We start from the raw sequence: 15,948 nt of genomic DNA, 5'->3' as shown, positions 1-15,948 counted from the left end.
TGTAGCAGAAAACAGAAGAACGTTAAAAACAGTGCTAGAATTACTAAATAATAACCTTGAAAAATATAAAATGAAAATCAACACAGATAAGACTAAAATAATTGTTACAGGTAAAATCCCTATCAATATAGAGCATATAGACATCAGCGGGAAACAAATATAACAAGTTAAAAGCTTTAAATATTTAGGAAGCCTAATAACAGAAGATGGCAGAACAAGAGAAGACATAAGATCAAGAATAAACAATGCAAAAGCCCAATTCTCTAAGATGAAAAGCATTTTAACAGGAAACCTCAACCTAGAATTGAAAAAAAAAAATTAGTAAATACATTGATTTGGAGCATTGCACTGTATGGATGTGAAACCTGGATTCTAGGCAGAGAAGATGTAAGAAGATTGGAGGCTTTTGAAATGTGGTGCTGGCGCTGCATGAACAAAATAAAATGGACAGAAATAAAATCAAACGAACAAGTCCTGAGAGAGATGAAAGAAATAAGAACTCTAATTAAATCCATCAAAATTAGAAGGGATAGGTGGTTTGGACATATACTTCGACATGGACTTGTGAAAAGAATAACTGAAGGCAAAATAGAGGGGAAAAGAAGAAGAGGCAGACCAAGGAAAAGCTTTCTTGACCAAGTCAAAGACAGCACGGATTTGAGGAGTTACCAGGAGGTTAAGAAGAAAGCCAATGACAGAGCGGAATGGAGAAAATTGCTGCTGAGCTACCAGTCCCAGGACTGATGCAACTAATGATGATGAATAGATAGGAAGTTGAGGGGCCATGTGGTAAAGATTGCAAATACAACTCAAAAGATAATTGCAATGCTGAAACAAACATTCACATGTAAAGATAAGGATGTTATTTTGCCTCTTTACAAGGCCTTGATAAGATCTCACCTGAATTATTGTGTGCAGGTCTGGTCTCCTTGTTCCTGTTGTGATTCTGATATATTGGAGAGAGTACAAAGGAGAGTGTTCAAGATGATATCAAGATTGTGGAATACTGATTATGAAGACAGATTGAGAATTTGTAAACTGCAGACACTAGCAAACAAGAGAAAGAGGGGGCGATATGATTGAGACTTACAAACTTCTGAAACGATCATATAGGATTTCAATTGATGGAATTTTTCCATTTATGGAGGGTGAGGAAAGGACGATATTGCATCCTTGGGACTGAGAATGAAGGTCGCCAAGAAGGGTGTGAGGGCTAGATTTTTCTCTGACAGTGGTGTGTGATTGGGATTGCCTTTGGATGTTGTGAGTGCTAGCAGCGTGAATGAATTCAAGAATAAGTATGATAGCTGGTGTGTGTAGTATGTGGCCTCCCTTAATGAGCCTCTGGCTCCCTGGAGGTCTCTCTTAATAATAATAATAATAATTTTCATTCCAGTTCTCTAATTACACCATCACTAAAGATAATACATAGACTATAATTGTCCCCACTATGTTTAGTAATACAATAAAACTACTTGTTTTTCTTGTATCTGTGTTATGGTGCCTGTTGGAAAAGGGATGTTTTTCACTATACAAGGACATTTTCATTTCTTTCTTTAGAAAGAATAGACGTAGCAAGTAATCTACTCTTGAATAAAAATGAATTGTATGTTTTATATGAAGTGGAATGTATCTGGTGATCTCCAGCAAAATGCTAGCATATGCAAGATATCTGTGATAAGATATAAGGGCCTGTAACAAATGAATTCTTAGAGGTGTAGTTCTGTTGAAGATCTGAAATTATTTTTCTATGTATTAGTGTAAAAATAGTGTACACTCATCATTAGTGAATAAAAGAAATTTCTTAGAAAACAAAGCAAAATATAAATAAATACGTCGCAACAAATTATACATGATGATTTGCTGCTGTATGAGTCCACGCACAGTCCTGCCATGCCTAGATGAATCGCCCGATCACTGTGATTAGTTCACTGGATAATCCCTCTCTTTTGCTATATACACAGTTACTAATGTATGCAGCCACTGTTTATTAGTGATTAATTATATTTTGCAAGCAAATAATATAAAAAAAAAATTTAGAATCAACATTAAGCAAAAATAGAAAATTACTCATTGATTATATAATTTAGAAATAATGAATACATTCGGGATGCTTAAGGGACAAAGCTGTATAACTGAGAGGTTATACAACTTTGACCTTTAACTCTACGTTCCTTTAAAGGAATGTGGAGAACTGACCAGGGCTTCTGACTAATGTCCAGTCATCACCTTCTCATGGTGCACACTGTTAAGTATCTATCTAAATACTGAATGAATGAGGATGGGCTGGCAGTTTGGGATTTAGCTGACCAAATTGTATTCTTGTTGGCAACCAAAAAAAAAAATGATGGCACAACATTGCAGAACTTTGTCGGTTGGGGCGTCGCCCAGTTAAACAAGGCCCCGTTGTTTTCACCAGGGTGAACAGTGAAAAGTCAGCTACTGGGACAAATCCTAAAACACACCCCAACTGAACATCACCAGAGTTCAAGATCGGTACTATCAACATAAGAAGCCTGAATGGCAAAGAAATGGAGCTAGCTGAGGAATTAGATAAGTACCAGATTGACATAATAGAGGTGACTGAAACAAAAAAGACAAACTGGTGAGATCTTTCTGAGCAATAAATACAAAATGTTGTATTCAAGCAATGATTATCAAGGAAAAGAAGCGGTAACCATAGTATTCAACACTAAATACGAGGCTAATCTTCTTGAATGGCAGGCAGTCTCAAGTAGAGTGATGTAGGCAAATATCAGAATGGCGAACTGGACAATGAGACTTATGGTCCCACAGAAGGTTCTGCTAAGGTAGAAGTGGAGCAATTATTTTTGAGGCTTTAGAGAAAGCAACTGACACAACGAAAAAGGAAAACTTGGTCCTTGTTGGGGATCTAAATAGCAGAGTAGGAAATGATTGTGAGACATGCAAAAATATTTTGAGAAAATTTGGAGAAAAGAGCAAAGCTAATCTTCTTTTTCTTCTTCTTCTGCAGCTTCTCCCACTTAAGTGGGGTCACTGTTTATAATGAGTCTCTTCCACACTTTCCTGTCTTGGGCTGTCACCACATCCAAGTTCTTCATCTTCAAGTCCTCTTCTACCAGCTCCCTCCATCTCTTCTTTGGTCGCCCACGCTTCTGCCTTCCTTGCACATCCATCTGCATGACCCTTCTTCCCACATATTCGTCCTCCCTCCTCATCACATGACCAAACCATCTCAACCTTGCCTCCTGTATTTTCGCTCCTAAGTTCGTAACTTTCACTGTTCCCCTGACAGTCATTTCACAGACGATCCTTTCTGGTCACACCGCACATCCACCTAAGCATTCTCATCTCTGCTACTTCCATCCTGCTGATATTATTTTTCCTCAAGGCCACAGTTTCTATAGCATATGTCATAGCTGGCCTCACTACTGTCCTATAAATTTTGCCTTTCAGATTGATCGGCACTCTCTTATCGCATAACACTCCAGCCATCTCCCTCCAGTTCCTCCAACCCGCTTGTATGCTGCATTCCACTTCCTTCTCAGCTCCTCCATCTTCTTCTTTCACTGTTGAACCTAAGTATCTAAAGTCTCTCACCTTCCAGATGACATTTCTTTCCAGCTCCAGATCTGTCTCCTGGCTGCCGCCCACTGCGCAACACATACTCTGTCTTACTTCTGCTCAGTCTCATACCTCTCTCTTCCAGTACTTTTCTCCATCTTTCCAGTTTATTTCCTGCTTCTTCTCTTGAAGTTACACACAACAAGATGTCATCTGCATACAACATTGTCCAAGGCACATCTTCTTTCACCTCCTCTGTTACCACCTCCATCACAATATTAAACAGAAACAGACTTAATGCTGACCCTTGATGCAAGCCAACTGTTACTTGAAAACTTTCTGTCTGTCCCAAACAGGTCCGAACACTTGTCTTCACATTTCTGTACATTTCCAGCCCCAACCTGTCATATTTCTCCGGCACCTTCTTCCCCCTCAGACACCTCCAGACTTCTTGCCTTGGCACTCTATCGTATGCTTTCTCCAGATCAATAATACCAGATGTAGCTCCCTTTGTTTCTCTCGATATTTTTCCATCATCTGCCGTAACCCAAAGATAGCATCTGTTGTTGATCTACCAGGCATGAAACCAAATTGTTCCTTTGCAATCTCCACCTCCTTCCTCAATCTACCATCAAGAACTCTTTCTAGGATCTTCATTGTGTGGGACATCAACTTTATTCCTCTGTAACTTTTACAGTCTTGTGCATCCCCTTTACCCTTGTAGATGGGAACAAGAGTACTCTCCCTCCATTCCTTGGGTATATTTTCCTGTTGGCAAACTTTCATGAACAGGTCCCACAGCAGGTCAATTCCCTCTTCCCCCAGTGCCTTCCATGCCTCCACTGGAATTCTGTCGGGGCCCACCGCTTTTCCATTCCTCATCGTCTTCATGGCCTCCATCACTTCCATTCTACTGATGTTCTGCACCATCTCCTCTGTGAGTCCTTGCATTTTCCTCATTCAGAAGTCCCTCAAAGTATATTTTCCATCTGTTTCTTATGTCCACATCCCTCCATAATACTCTTCCTTCAGCATCTTTGATCTGCCTCACATGTAAGATGTCCTTAGCTGCTTTATTTCTACATTTCGCTAGTTGGTAAATTTTTCTCTGTCCTTCCTTTGTTTCTAATTGATCATACAGATCTTGATATGCCATGGCCTTCGCCTGTGCCACAACTCTCTTGGCTTCTTGCTTTCTCTCTTTGTACACCTCTCTGTCCTCTTCCACTCTTGACTCATCCCACTTCTGCTTTGCCTTCCTCTTAGCTGTCACTGCCACTTGTACATCATTATTCCACCACCAACCCTCCTTCTGCTCTCTAATCTTTCCAGATGTCTCACCAAGCACCTCGATTGCACAGCTCAGGATTACTTTTGAATTATGTTTCCACCAATCCTGTACACTTTCCAGTCCATCCAAAATCCTCTCTAACACCCTTTCCCTAAAACGATTCCTCACACTCTCCTCTTTTAAGCGAAACCACTTAATTGTCTTCATTCCACAGCATCCAGAAGTTCTTATCTTCGATCTTATTTGAAAGTCTGCACACAGCAGTCGGTGTTGTTGTGCTACTTGATCTGTTGGAATTACTTTACAATTTGTCACAACCTTAAGATGTTTTCTTCTAGTCAAAATGTAGTCAATTTGTGAGCTGTTTTTACCACTCCTAAATGTTATCGAATGTTCTTCCCTCTTGTAGAAAAAAAGTTCACAATTTGCCAGATCAAACGCTACTGCAAACTCCACAACCCTCTCTCCTTCCTGGTTCATCATTCCCACTCCGTGGCCACCATGCACCCTTTCACAATCTCTATTCTGTCTTCCTATGTGTCCGTTCAAGTCTCCTCCGACAATCACCATCTCATTTTCTTCTAATTCCTTCATTTCTTCATCTAACACGTTCCAGAACTCATCTTTTTCCTCTGCTGTACAACCAATTTGCGGGGCATATACACAATACGACCACCTGCTCTTCTCCAAGACCCAATTTCATTCGCATGATCCTGTCATTCCTTCTACCCACGTCCAGTACTTCACCCTTCATTCTGCCACACACCATTCCTACACCATTTCTTCCCTCGTTATTTGCTCCAGAGTAGAACAATTTATATCCATCTCCCAGTTCCTTTGCCTTTCCCCCCCTTCCATCTTGTCTCCTGCACACATAAAATGTCCAACTTCCTCTTCCTCATCATGTCTGCCACCTCTCTTCCCCTTCCAGTCATGCTTCCTCAGTGTTCCCACTCGCAACATCCTGTCCACCTGCTGGGCTCGCTTCTTTAACTGCACCCGCCGTTGATGCGGTAGCCCTCGTCCATTTCTCGCAGCTGTAGGGTGATGTGGCTGCACGTTGCTTAAGGGGTACGCCCTAGCCCTTATATCATTCTCTCTTTGACTCATAATCATAGTTCGAGCTGGCATTGAAGTTTTCTGACCGGATGCCCTTCCTGACCTCAACCCTCACATTTATCCGGGCTTTGGACCGGCACCTATTGAGGCTAGCTTGCCTCCTTCGGTGGCTGCATAAGACGAAATGACTTAGCAAGATAGGAAAGACTCACCCCTAGCCCTCAAATACTCTAATAGCATCAGGAGGAAGGAGCAACGGGAGGGGAAAGAAGCAAAGAAAGAAGAGGAGGGACCAGTCTACAGAATAATATAACAGATATATATATTACATGAAGTAAGGCATGGTCCAGCATCAGGTACCTCGGGTTTGCCATGCCCATACTCACTAAATTGAGCTCTTGAGTCCAGCAAAGCTAATAATAATTGTAAATATCTGTTGGATTTCTGCTCAGGACATGGACTGGTTATTACTAACACCATGTTCCAACTGTAGTATGAACTGTAGACTAAAATACACAAAAATATTATTCAAGAAAAATTAGAGTTTGAGAATAGGAAAACGAGATCTTGGAGATTCAGAAGAAAACAGTGAATCAGCCAGAGAGGCATGTGGTGAGGTTGTCGGCAAGGATCGAAAAAATCAAAACTCCATGATGGACACAGAAAGTTAGAGGCAGTGAAGGAAAAGAAGAAAGCATATCAAAAGAGAACCTGGCAAAAAGAGGTCCGGCCTTGGTTGGCTGAGTGGTTTTGTATCAGCTCTCCAGCCAAAAGGCTGCAGGTTCGAATCCTGTGGGCATGGATATTTGTGCTTGTCTATGAAAATATTAGTGGTAAATGGCACTGTGGTTTGTGTAGTTGGTGGAGATTAAAAAAATTAAGTAGTAAAACACAAGATGAGCAGCTAGAAGAGAAACTAGACAGGTGCAGAGTCAGCTGGGGGGTGGGGGTTGTATCATACATAGAAAATTATATGTATACAATAAGACCAAATGCCTATAAAATACTAAAACATAGGTATACAGATTTAAAAGAAACTACAAATATAAATTATGAAATAGATTGAAAAGAATTCTTTATAGATCTTTGGATAGATAATACTGATATAAACAAATTTCCATAAGAAATTTATTGAATGATTTAGATAAAAGAATTTAAGGCAACTATAAAATAAAGAGGGTAAATCAGAAGAATGGATAAATTCTAAACTGTATAAATTTTATTGGGGTGGGGATTTCATCAGAGATATAAAATTTTATATCAAAGATATAAAATGCAATTACTATACTTATTTAATACCTCTCTGTAGTTAAGAATACCTCTTAACTACAGAGAGGTATTAGTTTATTGAATACATGCTATAAAATATATAGAAGAATTAATGAAAAATTGAAAATATATGGTGAAAAAAATATTTTTAATATTCGTTATATATATATATATATATGTATATATATATATGTATGTATATATATATGTAGAAATTATTTTACCTTGGGTATAAAATACATCATACGTCTCCTCCAGGAGATGTGCTTTGCATTAAGGGTAAATATTAAGAATAGTGATCAGAACTTATTCTACGTTTACCAAGAGTTGCTTGGTCTTGCACTACTTTGAGGGTCAGCTAGACTTCCAATACGTGCAGGTGCAAACTTGACTTGTTTGTCTGTTTGCTTACTTGGGAAATGGAGTAAAACCAGGTTTAAAATAGCTTGGTATTTTTAACATATATATATATATATATATATATATCAAACATTGTTTGATATATATTACAAAGAAGATAATAAAATAAATGAAAAAATGTGTTTGTTTCAGTAACAAACACATATTTGTTACTGAAAAACAACATAAACTAAGTGTAGGACAAGGATCCTCTGTCTGTAACACTTTAATATTTATGTTAATGAAATACTAATACAGTGGAACACTTCAATTAAACTTGGTATAGAAATTTTCAGGAATAAAAATGCTTATAAATTAAAGATGCCAAGAAATTATATTCTTGGTTTAATCCTTTCTCCAAATGTAAGCAAACAAAGTTTTGCGCATGAATTATCTTCACGTTAGGGCTATTTGTATATTGAGACTAATGATTTTACATCAGTTGCTTTAGTATCCCATAATGCAAAGCACATACATACTTTAAGGTGATATAATGCTATGCGTTATGGGAAAGGCCCATGTGTAGAAGCTTAAGTGCTGTGAGGACATCATTGTTGGAGGCTTAATGAATTGTATACAGTACTCAGAAAGGATTAAAAACAGAATTTAATTCTTCCTATATTTCGTCTCAGTCAATGAGACATCTTCAGGGATTACAAAAAAACTAATGTAACATAAAAACAAATGACAAACAATACTAAGCCCAACCATGTTGGTGACGCTCAAGTCTTATCTAGGTGGAGCTCCCTCTAAGGGCGGTTGAAGGTGGCCTGGAATGTAAAGTGGGACCTCTGGTGATGAGCATTTGCCAAATCTTAGGAAGCCTAATGCAACCATATTTGTTTGCATTAGGCTTGGGTCCTGATTGATTGATTGATTCCTGAGAGCTGCTGCTGATTCTAAGAATAGTCTTTCTCTTTTGAATTTGCTGTGGTGGTGCATGATGGTTTTTTCCCATGAGATCCTGTGGGTTGTATCCAAGACATGGGCAGCCAGGCCTGAATGATCATAGTCGTGCTTGCAGATGTATGACTTATGTTCCTCCAGGTGAATAGTAGCTGATCTGCCTGTCTGTCCAAAGTATGCAAGTTACAGGAACAGGGTACTTTATAGACTCCAGGCACTGAGAGAGGAGGGAGCTGATCTTTTGTGGAGCAGATAAGGGTAGCAAGTTTGCTGTGGGGCTTAAATGCTGTGTAGGCTGTACTTTTTTAAAATCTTGGCTATTTTTTCAGATGTGCCACAGATGTATGGTATGGGCTATTTTTTCAGATGTGCCACAGATGTAGGGTATGGTGACGGCATTTCTAAACTCTTTTTGAAGAGAAGACTGGGGAATGGGAGAGGACCTGATTATTTTTTTAATGCTGTGATCATTGTAGCCATGGGCAAGGAAAGTGTTGTGTATGTGGTCAAGCTCAGTTGTAAGGGCGGTTCCACTGGAACAAAGATTGTGGGCTCTCTTAATAAGAGTTTTAATAATGGCATATTGTTGAGCAGGGTGGTGGTGGTGGGAGCGTTTGTGGATGTATCCATCTGTGTGCGTGGGTTTTCTTTATACCGTGAAGGAAAGTGTACCATTGGGAAGGCATGTAGCTAAGGTGTCTAGGAAGGGTAAGCAATTGTTCTTTTCCTTTTCCATTGTGAACTGGATTCTTGGATGTAGGCTGTTGAGGTGACTGAGGAAGGCATCTAATGTGTCTGGGCCATGAGTATTTTAGGAGAAATTTCTAAAGTCTATACAGAAAAATATATATTTTTCTGTATAGACTTTTTATTGCTTTAATTAATTGAAGAGGTTCTTGTAGAAAGGTTTATGCGTTGGTTATACATGTTTACTAAATAATTTAAGGAATTCACAACGTACACTGGAATATAAATTTAATTAAACTTTAATATATATTTCCAATATTTTGGCAATGTCATTGCCATTTTCAAAGGAACTTAAGATAAGGACATGTGCACTCAGGCACTACCCACAGTAAATGAGGACGAAGCAAGGAAGCTATTGTTTCTCCTAAAAGTCCTGATGGTGCCTGCTAGCGGGCTATGTAGTTATTCTTGGCCGTTGGGCTGAAGGTCTCCTGAAGTACGTCTCCCAAATTTGGGGCAGTTTCATGCAACCAAATTTGTTGAGGTTTGGCATGTTTCTTAGGGCAGATTCCATGAATAGTCTTTCAAATTTGAACTTGCTATGGTATTACTGTGGCTTGTATCCAGAGCATGGTCTGCAAGCCCAGAGTGGCTGTACTGGTGAAATCGGATGTAGTCCTTGTGTTCTGATATTTGCTATCCTTCCTGTTTGGTCAAAGTAGGACAGCTTACAGCTGCAAGAGACCTGGCACCAGGTAGGTCTTGGGGAAGTGGTTGGTCTTAGTTGGAGCTGATAAGGGATGCCAATTTTCTATATGGTCTGTAATAAGAGGTCAGGTCATGTTTTTTTAAGATTTTGGTAATTTTTTCCGAGATGCCGCAGATGTAGGGAATGGTGATGGATTTAGAGTAATCCTTGTTGTGAAGGGGGGGGGGTTAACTGGTTTCAATATTTTTTGGATTTTTTTGGGAGAGGGGGGAATAGCCATTGGCTGGGAAAGTGTTGTGTTGAGGATGTGGTTTAGTTCAGTGGTTAGGGTTGTCATTTGAACAGATTAGTTTAGCCCTTATGTATAGTGTCTTAATAACTCCATATTGTTGTGAGGAGGGGGGGAGAGGGGATTGTTGGTGAATGTATCTGCCTGTATGGGTGGGTTTTCTATAAACTGAGAAAACCAAGGTTCTATCAGGCTGTTGGGTGACTAGTGTGTCTAGGAACGGGGGGGGCTGTTGTTTTCCTCTTTTTCCAGGGTGAGCTTGATTTTAGGGTGTTGGTTGTTTAAGTGTGTTAAGAAGGAGAGGAGTGTATCTGAGCCATGTGGCCAAATAGCGAAAACATCATCAACGTAAGGAAGCCATATGGTTGGTTTTTGTGGGGCAGAGTTTAAGGCTTTCTCTTCAACAGTCTCCATAAAGAAGTTGGCCAAGGGTGGGAACCCATGGGAGAGTGGTGAACCCATGGCTGTCCTCTCTATTTGTTTGTAGAATTTTCCCTGTCAAACAAAATAGCCTGAGTTTATTGTGAACTGAAATAGGGCTGAGATATCGGGCAGAAATTTGGCTTGGATGAGCTCTAGGGTTTCCTTGAGTGGGACACATTTGTGAATAAGGAGAGACTTCAAAACTGACCATTGTGTCAGTATGTTGGAGTGTAAGTTTTTCTATACTGGCTTTGAAGTGGGCTGAGTTTTTTGTGTGTGATGGTGTGTTGCCAGTATAGTATGAGCGCTTTGGCCAAATGTTTAGCTAATTTGTATGTGGGAGAATCAATGCCATCCACTATGGGACGTAATGGCACATTTTCTTTATGTATTTTTGGGAGTCCATATATTTTATGGTATTTTATTGTCTTGTAATATTTTCCAGAGTAGATTTCTGTTCAAGTTATGATATGCTGTTTTATAGTCAATAAATAGAAGGAAAGTAGGCCGGTTTAATTCTTTTCTTTTTTCTATGATCTGTTGCATTATGAATGAGGCATATATGCATCCTCTTCTAAAACCACACTGTTCTTCTAAATAATTTTCTGTGTATTTAATGAATTTTTTTTTAATGATATTTGCATATAATTTAGATGCTGTTATTAAAAGAATAATGCCTCTGTAATTTTCACATATGTCCTTGGGACCTTTCTTGTGAATATTTATTGCTACTCCAGTTGCCCGTTCTTTTGGGATGTTTTGATATTTTGATATTCCCAGATATTATTGAAGAATTTAGACTTTCTTTTAAGCTATTGTCTGCATATTTAAGGAGCTCACCACACATTCCATCCAAGCCCAGGCTTTTTCTATTTCTTGATTTTTTAAAATTATTTTTCTAATTCTCCTTCTTCTTATTATTATTACATGACACCTCCAGGGAATCCAAAGTACACACTCTACAACTCTCAGTCTCCATCAACTACAACAAACTGTAACTACCATCATCATCCACACCACCACCACCACCATCTACCGTCCACCACCACTAGTATTTCATGGACAATCACAAACATCCATGCCCACAGCAGATTCGAACCTGCAGCCTTTTGTCTGGAGAGCAGATACGCTAACCATTCTGCCAACCAGGCCAGCCTTCCATTACTATTTCTTCTGTATATTGATATTTTCAGTTTTTTGAGTTTGGTCATTGTTTTCTATTTCATGTTTTTCATTGCATAATATTTTGGAATAGTGTTTTATCCAATCCTCTTTGGAAATTCAATTATTTCTTAATCGGTTATTTTCTGTTGTTAGTAATTGTCTGAAAATTTTAAAACCCATTCTTTGTGATCCAATGATATCATGCTCTAATGATTTAGCATATTTATTCCAATCTTCTCTAAGTATACTTCTGGAAAGCTTTGACTTCAGCCCGTAGTTTCTTATATTGTATATAGTCAGCAGCGTTTTTGCTCTGCAAATAGATATTTTTAAAGCCTGTTTTTTTCTTTTGATTAATTTTTTTAAGTCATCATTCCAAGTTCTCAGCCATCTTTTGTTTGCCCCTGATTTGTAACCTAAACTTTCTTCTGCTGCTTTTAGTATGGTTTCCTTTATATTTTTCCAGTCAGTTTCAATATTATCTGTGGTTGGTTTTATTTTCTCTCTTATTCTGTTTTTATATAAGTTTCTAACTCTCCTGTTCTAGGGGATGAATTTTAAACTGTTTATTAGATGTTGGTTCTTTTATCTTTTTTTCTTTTGAAGTATGTGGTTCTCTTTATGAATTCAAATCTGCTTTCAATAATGTGATCACTATCAGTTTCGCTCCTTCTAAAAACCCTTGTATCCTTGATATTATTATTTAGTTTGTTGTTAATAATAATGTAATCTATTACTGATTTGGTTCCTCTTGCTTCCCATGTGTACTTATGTATATTTTTATGCCTGAAGAAAATTGCTGATTTTTAGATTGTTAAATATGCAGAAGTCCCTTAATAAAATTCATTGTTATTAATTACTGATTATCCTTCTGCTCCAGTGCATCCTGTTAAATCCCCCATCAAGATTGTTGCTTCATTTTTATTTGTTTTCAGTCAAATTTTTCTGTCTCTTCCTCTTTTCCATCTACTGGTGCATAAATTCCGAAAATATTGAATGGTGAATTTATAATTTTCATTCTAACTTTGATTACTCTATCTGATACCCAAGTATAATCCAAAATTTTGTTTTTCCATTTTTTATTAATCCAAATGGCAACCTCAGATGAAGCCAGTTTGTCTTCTGCAACTTTTGAGAAGATCATAACATACTTCCAGAATTTGTGATCCCTTTTTCTTTTTTGTTTCAGTTATTGTTGCTATATTGATGTTTCTGTTTTATAGTACTCTATTTAACTCATCAATTTTTGTGTGTGATTCCACGAACATTCCAAGTAGTTATTTTTAATTTTTCAAAGAGAAGTCACTGTTCATTAGTCCGATCATTTCCAATTAAATCCATCCTATTTTTCTTCTTCGGAGCTTTGTGAGTAATTGTAAATTTCTCCCAGTTAGGTTGCCAACTTTTCGCAGGGTGAGTTTGGTGGTTGGGCTGCCACCTTAAGGCCTCTGAACCTGCCTTCTGGGAGGGATAACAAACTCCCATTGCATGAGATGAAAGAGAATAGTAGAATAGAAAATATTCACACCTAACCCTTGACTACTCTAATAGCATGGTGGGGGGGGAGGGGAAGAACAAGAGGAACAACCAGAAAGAAAGAATGAAGAGTATGGATTGGTCTTCAGATAATATACAGATGTATATTACATGAAGTAAGGCATGGTCCAGCATCAGGTACCTTGGGTTCACCACTCCGTACTCACTAAAGTGAGCTCTTGAGGTTTTGCAGCTTTGTTTACCTTGTAAAACCTTAGGTAACTTTTTGCTCAACACAAGTAGGTCATTAAAAAAATGTTTAAAAAATGCCATTTCAGTGGCTTGCATAGCACAGAGAAAGGTAGTTTTACCACACTACTATACCAGATTAAGCCATTAAACTCTGACACTTTGCATGGACCACATAGAGAAGTGTTCTTGCTCAGTTTTTGCATAGGTCATACTTCACATACTCATTCACCAAGAAGTAATGAATAGTTATCAGTGAGTACTGTAGTTCAGTTCTGATCCTTTTCTATTATTATTTTAATAGATTGCCTTCATTTCATTAATGGATGAAGTCATTTGACAGCTGTTAACAATATCTCTGAGACTTAGGTAGATTTTTATGACACACCAAGAATATACCTTGGATTTTTTGAATTCATATCTCTATTTCTTTATTAACCCCCCAACCAGCCACGATGTCTATAGACGTCGAGATAAATCTGGATACGAAGCTCTAAAACCCATTGAATAACATGGATAAGAAGTGCGATTTGGTGTTGTTGGATCCTATTTCGTCTTAATTTATACCTTGGATCCGACTTGTTATTTACTATGATGTTCTTAAACAAAATAGAAGGTTGCTAGTTGATTTCTAATTCAAATATAAAGAAAATTTATATTTAAAGACTGCGCCACTTTATATCTGAATTAGTTCAAGAATTGAAGATAAACCAACTCACAACTATCTCTCCTTTTAGGTGTTAATATTATATATACTGGCCGAGTATATTTAACTTACTTATTTTACCCGCTTTGGTTCGAATGTTTTATGAATGGTGCAGTAAAAGAGATTCAGGCAAAATACAACTTTAGATAAACAAAAAAAACATTTAATTTTAAAATCACAAATTATACACTTAAGATCAAAATACTAAATACGTTATTATAAACACTTCAGCCTTTCTGATAATAAAGTCATGCAAACTCAGACAATGGTAATTCTGTTATCTGTAATACAGTCTTCTCACAGTTCTTTAAGTTCTAAATACAATAAAATCGCAGTAACACCACTTTACAAGCAAACACCTTTAAATTTACACTTCAGCTAATTTCCGAAATAGTTACTGTTAGTACAGGGAAATTCTAGGATGAAACTCGCACACTTCTCTGTATAGGAATATTAATTCACGCGTATTAATGGTTGGAATAATCTTACTGATAATCTTCTATCTTCATCAACATACACACAAACACTTTTTATAACTGTAAACACTTTTAACAATAAACAGCACTCATTAAAATAAATCTTCTAGCATTAACTGAATTAATTTACAGGCACAATACATATAATCAAATGTTCTTGTATGAAGCACTACTGATTACTCTTGAATTAGGGCAATACACAATAATTCTTTAACTTGGGGTTTTATATGCACAGATGTTCATTCCTCCGGCATTCAAATAATTCTTTAGGCACTATAATTCTAAACACCGCTATCATTAAACACAACCCTGTTGCCTCTATTTATTCTCTAGTTACTTCTTACTATGCTTCACGTTTCAGTGTGTCCTTGAAAGGTCGGCCCTGAAAATAAATCTCAACTAAAATATCGCTAGTCGTTCAGTAGTCACTCAGCTATCTTCCGTTGCTTTATTTGTTATTCAGAAACTTATTAGCAAACTGCTTCTCAACTTGTAGACTTTATTTAGTTGCTTGAGTGACTTGCCGACTCGCTATTATCGCACTGTGATTGCCGAATGCCCGATTCCAACCTAATGCCAATCCTTCTCTATCTAATAAATCTCTAATGCTCCTAATTCTTTTTTTTCCAGCGTTCCTCCTTTTTATATCCATTTTTCCCGCCTAAATTCTTCTCGAGATCTCTTTAACTTTCCAGTAAACTTTCAGCATTTTAATGAACCTCCTCTTCACGTTCTGTTCCAATTCTCGCGCTCGCTTACTTACATGCATCTCCATGACAACAAAACAAAACATAAATAAAATTGAGCTATTACATAACGTTAAACTTTCACAAACAGGAATAAATAGAGATTATTTACATTTCAAATAATGCGCAGTTAAATTATCAAATACAAGTTCTTATAATATTAACATAGTAATAATTAAAATAGCTTAATAATATTTTATCACAGAGTTTTTCTACTATTAATACATACGTTCTTGATTAAATAATTAAATATTAGATAAAATTAAAGGTAGTTATATGAATATTAAATTATAAATAAGTGATTTACATTAAATAATATTTAAAAATGTAGCCTTTGCCATGGTGGATTATGTTGGATTCTGAGGAGAGTATTAATAATTTAAATTTCTCTTCATTCAGAATCCAACAGTGTCACTATTTCATCCACATTGGCCAGTAGGGAGGTTAATTTTATCCTTATATTTGAAATGTAAAATATTTTAGCAAAAGCAAAATGTGCATTTAGTTTGTTATTAAATGTACCTAATATGAAAACTCATTACATGTAGATAAT

The 15,948-nt window shown here is 37.3% G+C and overlaps 1 protein-coding gene across 2 annotated transcripts in view; it reads left to right on the top strand.

The window, feature by feature from the left end:
* LOC150094651 (oxidation resistance protein 1A-like) overlaps window positions 1-15,948 on the top strand; it is a 308,638-nt gene that overhangs the window by 55,492 nt on the left and 237,198 nt on the right. The gene's annotated exons all lie outside the window — the stretch shown is intronic.

This window comes from Typopeltis vanoorti, chromosome 21 (genome assembly GCF_054136105.1).
Source record: "Typopeltis vanoorti isolate ZY-2024b chromosome 21, IOZ_Tvanoo_1.0, whole genome shotgun sequence".
Lineage (NCBI taxonomy): Eukaryota > Metazoa > Arthropoda > Arachnida > Uropygi > Thelyphonidae > Typopeltis > Typopeltis vanoorti.
The sequence above is the reverse complement of the archived record's forward strand: the minus strand, read 5'-3'. Positions and strand labels throughout refer to the sequence as shown.